Source organism: Rattus norvegicus, chromosome 6 (assembly GCF_021556685.1).
Source record: "Rattus norvegicus strain SHRSP/BbbUtx chromosome 6, alternate assembly SHRSP_T2T, whole genome shotgun sequence".
NCBI classification, from domain to species: domain Eukaryota; kingdom Metazoa; phylum Chordata; class Mammalia; order Rodentia; family Muridae; genus Rattus; species Rattus norvegicus.
The window spans coordinates 80,873,264-80,887,303 of record NC_141539.1 but is presented as its reverse complement, the minus strand read 5'-3'; the positions used below and the strand labels follow the sequence as shown (position 1 = coordinate 80,887,303).

Below are 14,040 nucleotides of genomic sequence, written 5' to 3'. Positions count from 1 at the left end.
ACAGAAGCAAACTAGTATAGTTTTGGTAACCCAGAATACAAATTATAATGTTTTTAAAACAAACTCAAAAGTTAAATACATTTATTTTCTACCTTCTGCTTACTTCTTGACACCTTACCTATATTGTGCCTAATTTTCAAAACCACCCTCCAAATAGACGCCGTTCTCTTTCTGTGGATGGGGAAGTATAGATTTGATTGTTGCCTTTGTTAGACTTCTCTTGCTGTGATAAACTCCATGACAAAAGCAACTGTGGTGCACAGGGTTTCTATGGCTTTACCTATTTACAGTCCGTCACGAGAGAAGCTCAGACAGAAACTCAGGGCAGGAGCTTGGAGGCAGAAACTGAAGCAGAGAGCTCGGCTTATTTTTTTATAGTTCTTAGCAATATTATGTTATAGCAAAGGAAAATGGACCACTCTAGGCAGTCTTACCCAGGAAATGGGATGGCCAGTCAAACCCAGGGTCCAGTCTAGATCTTGACAACCATGAAGGCTTGGACTCTATGTACATATTTACTAGCAACTGCATTTTCATTTTTTTATTTCACCTATAATGTCTTGATAAATTTAAATAATAGAACTAATAAACAAATAGTTTCCTTTGGAGAAGGTTAAAAAGATACATTCAAAGAGAGTACACATTGGAGAAAAATACATGATAATTATGTTAAAACCCATAGACCTGATTCAGCCATATGTTTCGAATGAATTCAAAACATTATGCTTTTGAAAGGATCCTCAGAGCACAGAGTCCAATTTGCCGAGTCCTAGATAGGTTGCTAATGGCTACAAAACTTTGCATTTATATTTAAAATTGCCAAGTTTGGAAAACACTGTTTTACCTCAGGTAATTGCACTTCCAATTGCAAACAGAAGTAGAAGCAAGTTTTCATTCCTGTCTTATAAGTAGCCTCGGAAGTTGCTCTCGACTTCTTTTTTTTTTTTTTTTCAAATTCAAAATAAATTTCTCCATGGTATTTATTTGGTGTAAAATGTGATAATCACAACTCTAATTTTCACTGTATATTTTTATTCCAAATGAGCTTGGCTCAAGAACTTACGCTGCTTCTCAAACCTAGTATGTCTTATATGTTGCACAGTGGGGGCAAAGAACTTCAGAATTGCACGGCTTCAGTCAGTAAGAATAATTATAAAACTGTATGAAAGGCTCCAAATATCAAAGTTCAGCTCAGTGATTTGTTCTTACTTGATTACACCCAGCATTGATGACCCAAGAAGGTAGTTATATTATGGACTAATGTTGGGGGTCCTCCAAGGAGACAATGAACTGACATCAGCTTTGCAAGTAATTTATGTGATGAAACAAAGGCCAAGTTCAGAGGTGAGGTCTCTGTGCAATTGTGCAGAACCCTGTGGACAGACAGCTACAGGGTTAAGTGTGTGCGTTATGGACTCTTGGCACCTCTCAAATTTATATTACACTCTAGTTCTTCCCCCCCCCCCCCCCGGAGCTGGGGACCGAACCCAGGGCCTTGCGCTTCCTAGGTAAGCGCTCTACCACTGAGCTAAATCCCCAGCCCCTATATTACACTCTAAATCTGTAGTATTAGGAGGTAGGGTCTTCAAACGAAATAGAGTTAGTGCTCTTGCAAAAATAATAGATTGCCCTGCTCTCCTCATTGTGAGGATATCATGAGAAGACAGTCTGTAAGCTGGTAAGTGGATCCTTGCTATATACCAGACCTGTTAGCACTTTGAACTTGGACTTCAAGGCTTTACCATTATGAGAAATGATGTTCAAAGCTTCTGGCCTATGGTATTTTGTTACAGCACCCTGCACTTTGATACTAAGTGCAAATATTAAGGATTTAATATTGAGATACTTTGCTATTGCTATCTTGAAATTCTTTAGACTTTTTAAAGAAGAGCACTGTATTTTTATTTTCTACTCAAATTACATCACAACTCCTGGGTTGAAAGCAAGAAGGAGAAAGGTTAAGTGTAAACCTTGTTTTGCACGTTGTTTCCATGTTCACAGGGCACTGGAGATTTCTCAAGCCAAATCTGGCGGTCAAAAGAACTTGGCATCACTCAGATCTGATCACTTCAGTATCAGAGCAGTGAAGAGGAAACCTCTCCACACAAAGACTAAGACGGGAGTCAGAGCAGCCTTGCAGCCCAGTTCAGCCGCACACTGTTGCTGAAATTCTTCAAAGTGCAATCTCCTGTGTCAGTTAGACACCTCCCATTCTCCTGCTCCTTGTTGAAGCTAAAAATTTGGAAATAATCTCAGTATCTGTAATACTTCTATACTTCTGTATTGCTGCTGCCCTGAACTGTCAACAACGGCTTAAAGCCATTTCTATCTCACTAATCCATCAGAAGTCAGACATGCTTCTGATTGGCCAACACAGGGTGCTGATGGGGTAACTTTCCTTTCTGGCAGCTTTAGGAAAGAATGTATCGTGTTGTCTTTCCACTCTCTGGATGGCTCTGGATTTCCATGCTCTTGGTTTTCTTTTCTTCATACTTCCTGTATCTTTTGAGCCTTTATTCTGCAGTTAGAAATCTCCTAAGTCAAAGCAAGGGAATTTTCTCTGACTTTAAAAAGGTTATATCTGACCTACTTTGCACCCACTAAAATCTGTTCACCAATTACAATAGAGCGGAACACCGTTAGGGCCTGTTTTTCTGCTTGCTGTTTTATTGTTTTTCCTGTAAATTAGCTTCCCCAAATTTCTCCCTCATTTTTTTATTAACATTATTTCTGTAAGAGAGCATTTTGTTTGATGGGCAACCAACTAGGTAGTGGCACTTTGTAACATCTACAGTAAATTCTATAACTGTCAAATGAATGAACGAGTGAATCACTGGGCAAAGCATTCTGTTTCGCTTCAAACCAATGGTGGGATACAATGAAGAGTTCGCTGCCTGTGTGTATGTTGCTTTGTCTCTTTTCATTTGAAGGTAGTGCCTTTGGAGTTAGGATCTGCGCTAGAATCTACAGTGGAGTTTGTTAAGAAGTCCACAGCTGAGTGTTCCACATGTCACTTGTGTCAGTATATTGGGCTGGGACCAAATTGTTGCTCTTTCTCTGGAGTTCCCTGTCCAGTGTGGGTTCTGTGGGTTCTGTCAGACATTTAATGGCATTAGTAATTAATTTGGCTTTTAGAATGAAAGTTATTTACTCATATTTTCTCTGCAAAATACTGAGTATTATAAAAACTTGAAAAAACTATCAACATTATGGATAATAGAAACAAAATAGCTAACAAACCAAGCTGACATTAAAATTGTACAAGTGGAAAAATAATTCATAATTAGAGGACTTAAGGTACTTACGGGTAATCCACAATTGTAAAAGAGAAATGGTGGGATATTTTCTCTAGCGTTAAGCTTTTATGATCCTAAGATTTTCCAGTTATTACATTAAATTGGATAAAATAGCACTGCTTTAACACACTTGGTGAGTATGACAGAACACAAAAATCATCCCGAGGAATACCCAAGCCAGACGTGAAAGGGTATCATTTCAGACAAACTTGACCCGGCAGTGGGGAAACGGAAAGAGGGCTTCATTCATTTGCTTATTTAACTATTTTAAAAGACATAATTAGTTCTATTAAATTATTGCTGCAGAGGAAGGATAGAAACATGAGAACAAGTGAAGAGAGGGGGCTATAAAGGCAATGTAACTCACCTTGGAAATGTCAAGAGCTACATAATGTTGAACACAAGATCATGCTGGCTTGCTTTTGTTTACTGCTGGGCACTGAGCAGGAAGGAGGTCCATGGGGCTGAAGCTCCTAAGGTAGCATTGGATCAGTGGGCCTGATTTCACTAAATTCCAGCATTTGGGATGAGCTAAGGGCAGATGTACAAAAGTGAGCAACCGTTTTCCGTGCTCATTGTCAGTTGTTGACTGGTTTACCTAGGAACTCAGACTTCCACCATACCTGCAATAGAACAGATTTTGTCATAAAGTCACCCAGAAACAACGCAGAAGCATCTGCCTATATATAATGTTGTGACTCCTCCGTTGCTTTCTGCAGTGACTATGAAACAAAATTCATTTAATGGTCACTTTATTGAAGTCCTGAATAGGAACTGTGGAAAGGAAGTGGCTGATTACATAATGTCTTCGTTCTTACAAAGACATAAGTTTCTCCCTCTTTCTCTGCCTTTTGCTCGGCCCTTCTTTCCTGATGGGAATAAACAGAGAAGAGTCTGTTCTTTGTCTGTGACTACCTTTAAGTCATTGCTTTTTCTCTTTGAGTCCTCTTTCCACACTGTGAAGAAGATAGACAACACAGCTGGGAAAGACATAACTCCCAGTCACAAAAGCTAAGCACTTAGGTTTTTATTAACGTTTTACTAGTGAGTAGTTATTGATACACGTCAGTTTGGAGAGGGAACATCTTTACTGAACACCCACTGTCTCTTGAGTTCCCAGTGTTCTCAATGGCTCACTCCCAAACATGTGTAGCAAGAAGGAAGAACGATGTGTTCTTCCTTTCATGGACATAGAGATCCCTCAACTTTTTCCAGGAAGTGTAATGTTCCCTTGTAGACTTACTTCATTCCTGCAGAACTCTTCTGGTGTAGTAAATGGAGGTCAAGGATTGTCAGCCATAATTAGGGATTGATGGAAATATTTCTTTCCCTCCTTATAAATTTACCATGAAGTAAAGATTTCTGGGGCATTTTTTCAAGACACAGAAGGCTGTATTTTTTCCACATTAGTTATCATTCACGATGAACACAAATAATAAAAATGTATTGTCTGGAAATGAACATAGAAAACCCTCATACCTAATTTGTCTGTTTTGCTTTGGTACAACCTCAATCAAAATGGAGTTAATCAGGAATGACCTCATAGGGTCAGTAACTCTAAAATTAATTCTGGTTTTAATGATATATGTCTCTAATTTATACCTTAAAAGTGTGGACCACCTGTGTTGTTGACTGGCTGTGATCATCTTGAGACCTAAGGGATTTCTACCAAGAGAAAACCCAGACATGCAGGATACATGTTTCTTTAAAGTGATGCTATAAAATTATTTTCTCAATTAAATCTAAGTGATTCACTTTTTATTTTTAAAGCCATAAAACTTGTGGCTTTGTGATGATTGAATATATGTTTGTGATTTGTTTTCACTGGCCTCTTTTCCTTCTTACCCTTCTCCAGTGACACCATTCATGTAGCGTAACCACAAGTCTTAAAGTGTGTTTTGTAGACAGGGCCACATTTGGCATTGGGCTATAGCTTGCAGTAATACAATTTTATAGAAAATCGCAGTATTAATTAGCTATGTTCTGGTAAGCTGGAAGTACATGTTTATGATTATTGTCTAAAGCCAAACAGGAAAATGTAAAAGCAATAATAAATATGTTCTTTCTCATTCCAGTATACCAGCTTAGGCAAAATTTTGACTGGAAAAGCATAAGTGAGTAATTAGATAATTGCTGCCTTGATTGAGCTTAATAGGAAACATTTCAATTAGGCTAAAACTACACAGAAAGGAAGTGGTTTTTTTTTACAAAGGGAAACATTCCTTGTCATGCAACTGTCAGCTTGTGCCCACACTAAGAGATGGGATTAAGTGGATCTGTGCAAAGGAAACAAAAAAAGAAATGATTGCTGTAATTAGACCTATACTTAAACATTGTGTCTTCTGATAGAATTTCTTGATGATTCTAACGTTGATAACATAGCCCCTATCAATGCCTGTAACAAATTACTGCCTTAAATCTACCACAATGCAAGTTCCTGGGGAGAGAAAATCATAAGGTTCCCATAGTGCAAGGACTAACATTCTAGAGCTGCGGTCGAGCCACCTGTGTACTATCCAACAATCAGAAAATCCTTTGGGGGCTAGTTTGCATGGTTAATAGTTTCTCCCTAGCATACCTGGAGTGTGTGTCTGTTTGCTGACTCAGGACTCCAGCCAGATGTTAAAAGGCTCCTTTCTTGAGTAGGTATTCCAGTGCTATTCTTAGTATCCCGAGGGCTGAGGTATTAGTATGACCTCTCTACCCTGTCTGCGTAGAGATCTTATCCATTTAGACTTTTAACCAGTTCATTGCTTCACCCAAAGGCCATTATGTTCTTGGATTTGATTTAGTTACTGATGGTACTTCATGCCTCATCCCCTGAAAGGTGACACGGATTATTGAAAGTATAGACAATACATCCTTACTGTTGTTTTGATACTGCTCGCTAAACCAGAGACAGAGAAGCCAGCATGTAAAACACTAGATCACGCCGCATTAGCAGATGAAGATGTTAAACATTCTTCACTTGCCTGTGATAGTAGTGGTAGTCAGCATAGACTTGGGAAACAAGTAAGGCTAGTTTAAATGTGAACCATGCCAGTAGCTGTGTGATCTTGGAAAATGTACTTAAACTTTTGAAATCTGTTCCTTGTTTATAAAATAGGAATAACCACCACCCCCTCCCTAGATGTTGGTGGGAAATTTGCAAAGAAATGTTTGTAAGTCGTCTGCACAGCTCAAAATTCTCAGCTGCTATTTTGATAGTAGAGCACGGATTCTTAAGGGAGTCCAGCACGTTTGAATCGGTGAGACCAAGAGTTCACATTTCTATGTTCTTCTCCTAGGATATGCAAGTCCCCTTGTGTCACCATCATTTCTCCTCTGCTTGAGCTTGGCAGAGTATAAAGCCAGTATGCAGCTGAAGGAGCTAAAACCAGGATGCGCTGGTCCCCATTAAAAGTCCTCCCAGTCTGACAAATGCTGCCTGGCTACCTCCCAGCGTGGTCTGCAGCACTGTGCAAAAAGCAGCCCTCATTGGTTTCTACCCAGGTGAAGCCTGGTGTGTGTGTGTGGTGTGTGTGTGTGTGTGTGTGTGTGTGTGTGTGTGTGTGTGTGTGTGTAAAATGTTCTCTTGGTACTAATGACCAAAAATTCTCTGTTTGACTATTACATTATTAGGACCTTAACATAAAACAGGCTTCAGACATATTTAACTTTTACAAGAGTCCATCTGAAGGGACAACTATAAAATATTTGGTAGAGTGGTTTGCACGGATGTGTTTTCCAGCACATGGGAGCAAGAACTCCAAGTCCACTGACCATAAAATTAAAGAGCCTGGGACAGGCTGACGTTACATTCTCACAATGGGGTCAATAATTTGTAGTTTATGTGGTAGCTATGGTAGTGAAAGTTTCTTATAAGGATAATTTATAAGCATTAATTTAAAACCTGCCACAGTAGGTTGAACTGAAAAGGAATTCAGACTCTCGTTTAGTGTCTGTACCTGAATCGGTTTGTCCTTCTCTAGGAAGGTGAGTTAAGGAGGTATAGTTGGAGGAAGACTGCGAGAAGTGCTGTTGGGGGCAGGGAAGGTTTATGGAATTTGACTGGCTTGCCTTTTTGAAAATTGCAGCTAAGGCTTTTCACAGTCACTGTCTTGTTTGTGCCTAGACTGTGACGAGCCATTCCAGTGTGAAATTTCAAGTGGCAGATGCTCATCTTGTGTCAAGACTTAGGTGTTTGGTGCTGAAGGACAGGAAACGCTTGTCTGCATTCAGCACCGCATTGGAGGAGAGGGCGGGGTGGGCAGCCGGGAGGGGTGGAGGGAAGGGCATTAGTCAAGGTATATTGGAAGAAAGATGAATCTTTTAGGAAAGAAAGGAAGGAAGGAAAAAAGAAAAAGAGAGAGACCAAATATATATAAAAAATAAAAAATATCTTTAGAAACCTCTCTGCAGCTCTACTGTGTGAAAGCAACTTGACCGGTTACCAGGCAGCAGGGTCTGCAGGAGGTTGAAGATGAATATCAATGATATTTCCCCCATGGTCACTCTCTTTTGCTTGTTCCCCCTTCTCACACACACGTACATACTTTTTAAGGAAAGTTATCTGCTCATATCCTAACTTGTCCCAGTGCAGAGTCAATTACAAAACGTTGGCCATAAATCCAATCCAAGAAAAACAGAGAAGGAACTGTAGTATTAGATACCAGGGAGCTCTAGAATCAGCATTATCGTTCAGAACATGTCAGCTGTGAACCTAGGGCCTTTAAGTGATATTTTAGGACTTGTGATTTCCAGTGTGGTCCCAGATGAACAAAAGTCAACCAGGTGTGTTTATATCATTAGTTTTTTTCCCCCCAGCTTCTTAGAAAGTTAATACTGTATGCCATAATTAAGAATTCATAAATAATATGATTTTAAAAGTTCAGTAGGAAGCTGTTCATTATTAAAATTCAATACTAATCTAATGGTTTTGTGAAGTCCATTTCCCATCCAAGTTCTTTAACACCACCTACCTCTCGATTGTGTACCTCAATAATTTTAATATATAGCACCCCAACTCCAGTGCTTAGAGGTTAGATACTAAGGTGAGAGAGTGAATCCTCACAAAGGTGATAGTAATAATAAAATTATTTTTTTACAGGTTAGCATTTGTATGTGGCTTTTAGAGAACTTCTTTTTCAAATCATCTGAGCCTTGACTTGTTAACAATTTAGTAATCCCAGACAGTGAGTCAGACTTAGCACACCATAGAAGAAAGAGACTTCACCCCAGCAGAATTCACTTGCTTCAGGGGTGGAGCAAATACCACATGCTCTTTGCCCTTCATGCAGCCAGGACCAAGACCCTGTTTCCTTATCCTTTAAAGAAAGAGTAGCAAGGACTCTTTCTCGGATGGCTGCAATTGCTTTAAATATAACTTCTATTTTCTGAGACAACTTTCTCTTGCCCTCTAAGCATTTAGAAGACATTCTGGCAATGCGCATAAACGTTCATCCTGTTATTACCAAACCATGTGATATTTAGCAAGTGACATTCTTTCCATTGAAACTTGAATTTCTTTACTTGCAAATCTCTAAGGTCAGAGTATTTAATTATAGATTTAGATGACCAATTCCAGCTCTTACATCACAAAATCTAGGAACCGAGTTATCCATCCAACCCTCAAACTTTGGCTGTGATCAGCATTGACTGGGAGCTTTAAAAAGTTACAGATACTTGAGCCCATACAGAAGAGATTCTGATCCAACAGTCTTCATGGAAGTGTTCGAACTGTTTAGAAAGTAGGTGTGCGGCCAAGAACGAAGGCCTCTGCAATGGATAATTTGCTCATTGCCAGACTGTGTTCCTAGGAAGAACAGTCTGATCTAACTAGTTCAGTAAGCCTGCAATGTATCCAAGGAAACCTAGCATTTGAGCTTCTATTTCCTGCAACCCCCTATATATCCTCCTCTTGTATGGCACGCTGAAAGCCTGACATGTTCATACCTTGCATGACCCTGAGTAGCCCTACCCCTGACGGGTACTTTGAAAACCCTGTGTGTTCAGGCTTCCAGATTAAAAACTTGAAAACAATCACTATATCATCTCAGCAGGTTGTCCACTGATAGCAGACATGTGCCTGCTGGAGTACCCTCCATTGGTTTGCATAATTCTTTAAATAGATTCGTGTATAAAAATTTAAGCTTTATAAAAAGAATTAATTGGGTGATGAATAAGTATTTGGCACTTTAAGTGACTCCAATGAGGGTTATCTTCTTTATTAGAGAAAGAATGATGATGTATGACCTCAAAGATGGCTCTTCCCAAGAATATGCTACCACAGTGATTGGGAGAAAGTCCATTCTGTATGATCAGTCCTCTTGAGGTGTTCCTCTGATCTTCCTTCTGTGCATTTTCCTTGAGGAGTAGCCTGGTGTCCTGGTCTTTGTAATGCAGTAGCCTACTGGCTTTAGACTTTCGGAAAGTAATGAAGAGGAGCATCATCAAGTATTCCTTAACAGCAAGGGTATCGCTGAGAAGTGTGTCTGTTGAGTTCATTATTATGTGAATATTACTGTGTATATGCTCACAGCCTGATAATGGTCCCAAAGGGATAAACCTCAGGAGACTCTTGTCAGACCTGTGATCCGTCATTCATCAGTACACTTTTACAAACTGTATGACCATGCTCAAACAGATATAAAAAAATCACGGTAAGGACAGAGACAAGCTCTCTTACCAAGGATGTAGTATAGACTTTTCCTTCTTTTCTGCTGAGGCAAAATTCAGTAGCATCTATCAGAAATCTTAATTACATTCACCTCCTTTGCTCAAGTAAATCTACCTCTAGGATTCTGTCCTGAGGAAACATCACTGTGGGCTAACACTGAAAAGCACAAATGTGCTTCAGACTGTGATATATAGCAGGAAAAAAAAAATAGAAACAACCTACTTAGTGAAGGTGAATAGTTCACTCCATGTAAGCAGATCCATATGATCAAATATTATGTAGCATTAAAATAATGCTGATGAAGAGTTTTTAATGAGGTGAAGAAATACTAATGATACATTGTGTGAAAAAGATACAAAACTATATGGTATGATCTCAGCAGTAAAAATAAAGGATATAAGATTAAAAAGAACATGTTAACAGTAGTCATGTGTAGGTCATAACATTATAACATTTAGTTTTTTATTTTCTATATTTAATTTCCCTCAAATGATCATAAATTATTTTAATAAGTGGAAAACTTTAACATATTCTTACAAAAATTTTATAGGTTGATTAGATATGAAAATTATAAAAGTATAAATTATTGTGGCAGAGTTAAGGACTCAACTCTAAATAAATGGAAGGCTACCCACTAAATTTTCATTTATTTTGGCAAAAACCCATCTTGGTGTTTGGGGTTTCTTTCCCCATGTGCAAATCAGGGTACTCTGCTAAAGGAATGTTAATAGCTCTTTAATCCTTATGATACAAACTGACCTAATCTTATCACAACATTGTTACATATAATCCTTATTTCTGTTAAGAAATGGTAAGTGCTAGCCAATAATTATTTTAGGCTTATATACATATAATTTCCTTTTCCCTGAAACAGTAACTAGCCTGTAGCAGAAAATCATATGGTTCAAGGACATTGGCACTTTAGTAAAGAAAGGAAAGAAAAAAAAAAGTACAGTGACATCTAGATACAATGTCAGAACATGGTGGCTTAGCTCACCAAAGCATTCTATGCTTAGCACCACCAAATATGGATAAATCGTTCGTGTTTTTGAAGTGCTGGAGATCAGATGCGGGGTCTCATACACTAAGCTGCACACCAAACCTTGGATCTGAATAAATGAGAGGCATAAGTAGCATGAATTCCTGGGATTGCAAGGAGCAAAAGGAAGTCTTCCAGAGGACAAACAAAGAAATAAAGAAACAATACCAGAGCACAAAAGATAGACAGAACCAAGGAACACCACACCCTAAGAATAATCTTTCCATAGAATCCAAAAGAACTGACCTCAGCAGTCAGCACTGAGATTAGAAAAGTCAGACTGAGGCTTGTTGTAACAGGAGTTGATTAGCATCTAACCTAAGAACCTGGATTAGCTGGGCTCCTCCGCATGAACCTAACAAGGGATTATATAGGTAGTGAACTGGGCTCTTGGCAGAAGGAAATACAAATCCCCTATATTTGGAAAGCAACTTCACTGTAGGATTTCAGGAGTCTCCCAGATCAAGTCCAATTAAGTATGAATTCATCAGGCTCTGCCTAGCAGCCAACCCAGTGTAAGTTCATTAAAGTCAGTACACTGATTACATAAAGGAGACCTGAACAAAGGTGTGGATGCACTCTGGGTAATGGAATGAGATTTCTCTCAGTTGAAATGAAAGTACGAGAATACGTTTGTTATGTTGTGGAGAATTTCAGGTACCATGAGGTACTTAAGGATGGTCAGATAGATAAAAAAATAAAAGATATCTATATGTAGATGTGTATATAGCTCCATATCATGCATATATCTTGTTGCTCTTCCTGTTGAAAGACCTATTAGTAAAGGCCTGTTTCTAGATCTTGTTTTCTAAGTACTATTTGCCTCTAAAAGACTTAGGGCTCCCTGGAGAAATGTATGATTTCAGAGTTAGGCAGGGGCTGTGTATGTTTGGGATGCCTTATAGTAATAGAAAACTCAGAAAAGAATTAAGACATGTTAAGAGTCCTAAAGCAGTTTGAAGAGGCTCTGACCAAATCTGGAATAATGTGAGGATCAAAAGTAAATATTGTATCCACAGATAATATCAAATGGAATGTTAATAGAAATCCATGAATCTTCCCTGATGCACATGAATGAGTAAATAAAAGCAGAAAAGAGAAGATTCCTTTTTTACAGTGCAGTGCTATTAAATGTACTGTGGTATCAATTCTAAATGATGGCAGCGGCTATAATACAAGTTAGTTCAGTGAGAAAACACTTGTTTCACATCAACTGCTTGATAAATCATCTAGAATCAACATTACTCCCATGTATCATGCAGAATTAAGCCATATATGTAAATGTACATATGTATACTTATGTGTATACATATGTGTATGTGTGTGTGTGTGTGTGTGTGTGTGTGTGTGTGTGTGTGTATACCAAAGATAAGAGTAATCTCTGGGAAATAGCAAAGGCCAATTATTTAAGAAGGAGCCACTGGGCATGGTGGCTCATCCCTTTAATCCCAGAACTTGGGAGCCAGAGATAGGTGGATCTCTGAGTTCAAGGCCACCTGGTCTCCAGGACAACTAGGGTTGCTACATAAAGTGTTCCTGTCTCAATAATAATAATAATAATAATAATAATAATAATAATAATAATAATAATAATAATTGTAGTAGTAGTAATTAGAAGAAGAAAGAAAGAAAGAAAGAAAGAAAGAAAGAAAGAAAGAAAGAAAGAGGTAAAGTCAAACAATAGTGGACTTTTCAGCAACAATGTAAGCCAGGAGGTCGTAGAATAGCAATTTTATGATGTGAACATGGAATTCTCTAACCTGAAAAATTATGGTTTAATAATGAGAGAAAATAAATATATTTATAGGTTTTTTTCTTTTTCTAGTTTTCTTCCCTTCTTTGATTCTTTCTTTGTTTTTCTTTGTTTATTTCTCTCTTTCTTTCATTACTTTTCTTCAATTTATAGACAGAATATTTTGTCTCCACTATATTATCCATAGCTAAGTAGACCAGTCTGTCCTTGAACTCAAAGAGATCAGCCTCCGTCTGTCTCCCAAGTCCTGGGACTTAGGTGTGCACTACCACATCTGGCTCATAATTATGGATATTTGGCAATAGTGGTGTTATACACTGAATTGAGTGTCTTCTTTCCTGCTCACCCCTCCAAAAATTATGTTGTTGAAGTCCTAGCTCATACTACAGCAGAATATAATTGTATTTGGAGATGAGGCCTATAACTAAGTAACTACATAGAAATGGGGGCATTCTGACTCTCATCCTTAACTTTCAAAAAGCAGACTAGTTACACAAAAGGGGATATGTGTACAGAGGCACAGATATGTGTTCAAAAAGTAGCGAGAAGATAGCCCTCTGCAGCCAGAGGCAGAGAGGAATACAATCTCTGGAGAAATCAACTTTGTCCGCCTTCAGACTTCCAGGCTCTACAAGAAGATATCTTTCTGTTGCATAATGCACCCACATTCTGGTATTTTGTTATAGCAGTTCTAGCTCATTGCTAACACAATGAGCCTTTTCTGCTTCTCTAGGCACTCTTTATATCATCCTTTCGAGAAAGAACGACTTCATCACAAGTATGTGAGATAAGGGATGTTGAATAAAGATGACCTAAACATCACAGAAAGTGGCGGTTGGTATATGCTCTGAACCCCCGGGGCAGAAAGCTTAGAAACAGACAGTCCCTGTCTTACTTTCCTGTCTGCTTGACCTGTCTTGTAGCAATGAAAGGTTAATATGTTCTTTCCTTCTGTGACTTTGCTCTGAGGAATAATGGCTTCACACTGTGTCCCAGGATACCTACAAGCCACTCAAGAGTTAAAAGCGTTTAGGGGAGCAATATTGCAAAGTACCGGGGTAGCCCCAGGGGACAGAGGTTAAACTGTGGCACTTCCAGCTAAGATTTTTTTCAACAGATAATCTTAGAGGATCCAGGTTTGATATTTTATTTTTCCAAATGGAGCCAGTTTTACTATTTCTATGTAACGGCATGTTCACCTGAAGTTCCAATGAGGTCAGAGTTAATAAAAGTGATTTTTAAAGCTGTTTTTGTCAAGTTGATACAAGCTGGATTCATCTGGGAAGAGGGAATA

The 14,040-nt window shown here is 38.6% G+C and overlaps 1 protein-coding gene across 1 annotated transcript in view; it reads left to right on the top strand.

The window, feature by feature from the left end:
- Slc25a21 (solute carrier family 25 member 21) overlaps window positions 1-14,040 on the top strand; it is a 505,498-nt gene that overhangs the window by 165,464 nt on the left and 325,994 nt on the right.